Source organism: Podarcis liolepis (assembly GCF_965112155.1).
Source record: "Podarcis liolepis genome assembly, chromosome: 6".
Taxonomy (NCBI): Eukaryota; Metazoa; Chordata; class Lepidosauria; order Squamata; family Lacertidae; genus Podarcis; species Podarcis liolepis.
In genome coordinates this window covers 86247792-86253100 of record NC_139559.1, presented here as the reverse complement: position 1 = coordinate 86253100, position 5309 = coordinate 86247792, and the positions used below count along the sequence as shown (strand labels likewise).

Here is a 5309-nt window from a genome sequence, read left to right as displayed (position 1 = left end):
TTTTAAGCTGGAGCTCAGTCTTTTAAGATGCTGGGTACTTAACCGGCCAACCAAAGGCCATTACCTTGACAAACAAAATGGTTCCATAGGCTTCCTCTCATACATTCTACCACCACTGATCCAGGATCACAGTGGGTTCCATCCACACTGACCCCCACCAAATTCATAACAATATGTATACAAGAAAAATTAGAAATAATCACTAATTTTTGACTGAATATCATATAAACAGAAGGAAGAATACAGGCAACCATAGATTACCACAATGTGTTATATACATGGGGCTGCCTCTCTAAAATGGTTCAGAAACTTCAGCTGGTTTCAGCATATAACGCCAATCCTGGCCCAACTGCACGGGCTGCCAATTAGTTTCTGGGCGCAATTCAAAGTGCTGGTTTTGACCTATGAAGCCTTATATGGTTTAGGACTACTACACCTCAAGAAGAAGGAGGAGGAGGAGGAGGAGGAGGAGGAGGAGAGGAGGAGGAGGAGGAGGAGGAGGAGGAGAGGAGGAGGAGGAGGAGGAGGAGGAGGAGGAGGAGTTTGGATCTGATACCCCACTTTATCACTACCCTAAGGAGTCAAAGGACTGCCTCTCCCCATATGAACCAGCCTGGGGGTCCACAAGAGGTCCGAAGGGTGGCAAGATGTGAATGGGCCTTTACTGTGGTGCTCCCCGCTTGTGGAATGCTCTCCCCAGGGAATTTGCCTGGTGCCTTCATTATACACCTTTAGGTGCCAGGCAAAAATGTTCCTTTTTAATCAGACTTTTGGTTGACCTGATCAACATCCTATACCCATGCTTCCACATCTATATTATAACCAATATCTATTGCCCAATATATCATTGAACAATTTACTTCCTCATCCTTTGTGTCCCATTCCAATAATGTCTTATACATTTTAGACAGCACTTTTACATTACATTACATTCCAACAGATTTCTCTCCAGCTGTGATATTTGTTCCCCAAACCCTCGTATCCTATGTTTCTTAAATAATTGGTTCAAATGATGATGTGGTATCCAAGTTGTTAAATGGCCTGATAATTCCTTTAATTCTTTTAATTGATACTCTCCTCCCTCTTGTTTTAATAAAAATATATAAAAGTTTGTTATCTTGATTTCTTATTTTTCCGGTAAGATTTGCCATTTCTGCATATTCCACAAGTTTTTGTATCCATTCTTCTTTCGCTGGGACTTCTTCTTCTTTCCATTTTTGGGCAAGTAACATTCTTGCTGCTGTAGATGCACCCATACTGTTAGGGAAAAGAACTGCCAGGGATGAAAAAAATGACCAAAGACTAGCATATTTGTAATAAAAACCTTTATTAGAATAAAAAAATTAATTGGGGAAGGGGGAAACTGGGCCTTGGATGAGAGAGCTCAGCTTGAGCTGCTGGCCTCATTGTTGTCGCTGCCTGGAAGAGAAAAGAACAAAAAAGAGTCTTAATATTTTCATTTATTATTACTGCAAGGATCTCCAAGTGGCCCACATTATTCTCCCTTCCTCATCCAATCCCTAAACTCTTCTTAAATCAGAGAGCTGCCCCCCCCCCCCAGCCAGCCAGATTCTCTCTGGCCTCCCTGTTCTTCGTGAACAAAGATCAACACTCACCACTGGTGGAATCACTGGTGGCATCCATCCCCTGGTCCCTTGGTCTCACATAAATCTAATATTTCTGCTATCAACTATTACTGTATCCTCCTCCAAATGGTCCAGGGGATGGATTTTGGTGGCACGGCAACAGGAGGCCAGCAGCTCTCGCAATCTGCGCAGACAGTGGGATCTAGGAAAGAAAAGAAAAAAGGTCACGAAACGGATTATTTCCTCGATACTCTATCCCCGCACTGCAAGCTATTTCCCTGAAAGCATCTAAGGGGACCCTGAGGACAATCTTTAAAAATTAATCTAACCATGACCTGGTTCCCTATGTGTCTAAATCTTAAGGGATAGCTAAAGAAATAGGGGGAAGAACAAGCGATTCTACTTACAAGCGAGACGACTGAACCTTCATTATCTCCAGAAATACACTCTCACCAAATTCACTGATTAAATTCAAATAGTTGCTCTTCCCAAAGTTCTCAGCAGGGGGACGTGTCACAATAGAGGACATGACAGCATCACTTTAGCTACCTCGCCTAACAATGGTCATCACTCCTCTTATTATTATTTTTCAAATGTATATTTCAGTGGGTTAAGTGGTTTTATTTAATTAATTTAGAATATGCTTACCAGGTTTTTTTTTCCAATGAATCCGGGGACACTTTTTTTTTTTTTTAGCTGAGTAGGAACAGGGAGCCCGTAGTGGGGATGGTGAAGCAAAAGATCCTGGGCCCAAGCACACATGCATATTGTATAAAGGTGCAAAGTCCTTCTTTTGCACCCTGTGGAACATAAATGCACAGTTTTTAAAAAACTGGGCAATAGCCGCCCACCCACAACTCCCAAGCTTCCCCCAATCAGTCAAAACAAAGGGGGAAGGGGGCAGGAGATCTGTACCACCAGACGTCCCCGATTCCCCTTCGATAGTGTTGCGCACATCACATGGGGACTTCTGGTGAGGAAAAATGGCGGGCACCACAGCAGCATGTGGTGAGCAGCTCCTGAAGCCAGCCAGAGCCAACTGCACTGCCAGGCTGGCTCCAGGCTGCTGAGGCTGCCGCTGCCACATTTCCCGGGGACAGATTTGCAAATCTGGTGACATTCCGGGGATGGAATTTGTCCGGGGACAGATTTGCAAATCCGGGGACTGTCCCCAGAAACCGGGGTCATCTGGTAACTCTAGCCAATACCCCTTTTGAAAATAAAGTAATGCCCAGTTATTTTTGTTTCAAATTGTCATTAATTCACATAATGATTTGTGCAGCAGGAAAAGGATGGCAAATGACTCCATCTGTCTGACATGCCTCTTTCTCTCTTTTCTTCTTTGCACAGTTGTGTTCTCTGCTAATTAAATGGGTGAGTGCAAAGAAGTTGGAGGACTATAATGAACCTTGTCATATAATAGGATGCAGTGACAGGGCCACCTGCCCTAGGCACAATCCAGATAAGGACACAAAATGGGCAACAAATGGCAATTATGAACATAGCTTTTAAAGATCTGACCTTTCTTTTCAGTTTGGAATTGTCATACAGATTTATTTTCAAGAGGGTGGATGAAAAGCCAGGTAACAGCTTGTTCATGGGCCAAACAGAGAGGGATATTTTTTTCTTGTGTAGCTTTCAAATTGCTCTGTGTCTGCAGAGTGAGACATATAAAGCACATTTGTCCACTGAATATGGATGGTACGTGATGAGAAAATTAGATATACATGACCTCTGTTGGGATGATGCTGATGGGACAGAAACAACCAGCAGTTTGGTGGGAAGGTGAGCAATGGTAAAGGTAAAGAGACCCCTGACCATTAGGTCCAGTCGTGACCGACTCTGGGGCTGCGGTGCTCATCTCGCTTTATTGGCCAAGGGAGCCGGCGTACAGCTTCCGGGTCATGTGGCCAGCATGACTAAGCCACTTCTGGCGAACCAGAGCAGCACACGGGAAATGACGTTTACCTTCCCGCGGGAGCAGTACCTATTTATTTACTTGCACTTTGACGTGATTTCAAACTGCTAGGTTGACAGGAGCAGGGACCGAGCAACGGGAGCTCACCCCGGCACAGGGATTCGAACCGCCGACCTTCTGATCGGCAAGTCCTAGGTGAGTAGTAGGTGACATTGGACTCCTCCTCTGAACACTCAAGATGTTGGACTGTAGCATGGACTGATATTGCAAGATCTACACCGATTTGGTGGATGGGTGGGAGAGGAAATAAATACACCTGAAAATTATCACTGTTTTCCAAGGAATGCCATGGTCATGTTCCTCGGCCCTTTCAGCTAGAGCCAATATTTTCATTGAATTCAAATCAAATCAGCCACAGCTGGGCTCTGTATCATATCATAAACAAAGTGCCAGAAATATCATCTGTACATAGGTGCACTGGACTTTGAAATCTCTTATAAGCTTCACAGTTCCTAAATGCAACTGAATTACTAGTAGGTTCGGTTCCAAATTGGCAGTTCCATCTAGGCTGGAGGGAAAGAGACACGCGTAACTCAAATCCAAATGTTAGCCTTTGAAAAAGCTGAAAGCTTTATTCTTGCCTTTTGTTCACTAGCGTCTTGGGACAATGCAGCTGAGAATAATTTTGTTTTGAAGTGAGCAGAGCACTCAGTTAACATGCACAAGGCAGGATCAGGCCACATATTTTCAGTTGGAAAAATGACAAGTCACACAACAGATTGAGTTGTCACTTTGAGGTCTGATCTGAGAAATGAAAATTGAGCAGGGGGGAAAAATGCCTAAAATTTAGACATCAGAATCGTACCCCAATTATAATGTCCTTCATTCAGTGTGACAGGAAAGATAGTTATAGCTTTGCAGAGCTGAGGACAGGATTTCACAGGATTAAAAGAACTTTTACTTGGGTATAAATTCCATTGGCAACAGTATTCCCTGATTGTTATTCAGAAATACAAGGAGATTCCAATTAGCTATTATTTGAGGGCAAATCTTAAAGCTTTAATCCTATCCAACTTTCGACAGCATCATACCTGACCAAATAGAGATGTCAACTGCAAAATGCAATTTTTAAGACCTAACATCACCCTAATTTAAATTACCGTATTTTTCGCTCTATAACATGCACCTGACCATAACACGCATGTAGTTTTTAGAGGAGGAAAGTCCGTAGGCATGCAACCCGTAGGCATTCCCTCCATAACACGCACAGACATTTCCCCTTACTTTTTAGGAGGAAAAAAGTGAGTGTTATGGTGCAAAAAATACGGTAAGTTAAACAACTAAAAAGCAGAGAGTCATAGATTATTTATATTTTGTGAAGCTCAGTCCACAGTGATTTAAAAATGGCAAGGTCGGTTCTGAACTAACTTACCTTCAGTCAGATTCAAGAATATATGAGGAATTACTGGAGGCACTTAAAAATCAGAGGAAAATGATTTGTGTGCATACAACAGAATAATGAGAGAAGGCGCAAGAATAGTTGGGTAAACTTTGCCCGATAATAAATGTTGGAAATGTAATGAGACTGAAGGTACATTCCTTCACCTTTGGTGGACGTGCCCAAGGATTAAGGCATTCTGGGAGATGATTTATAACGAAATGAAAAAGGTATTTAAATATACCTTCCTTAAGAAACCAGAGGCCTTTCTCCTGGGCATGGTCGGCCAATTGGTGTTAAAGAAGGACAGAACTTTTTTTATGTATGCCACAACAGCAGCAAGAATACTCATCGCGAAATATTGGAA

At 42.8% G+C, this 5309-nt stretch overlaps 1 long non-coding RNA gene across 1 annotated transcript; it reads right to left on the bottom strand.

Moving 5' to 3' along the window:
• Nucleotides 1–804: 804 nt before the first annotated feature.
• LOC310708503 lies at nucleotides 805–2067 on the bottom strand. The gene is made up of 3 exons (XR_014527062.1): nucleotides 1994–2067; nucleotides 1617–1788; nucleotides 805–1419 (listed from the first exon to the last, which is right to left on the bottom strand). It is a non-coding gene; the product is annotated as an uncharacterized lncRNA (long non-coding RNA).
• Nucleotides 2068–5309: the final 3242 nt, after the last annotated feature.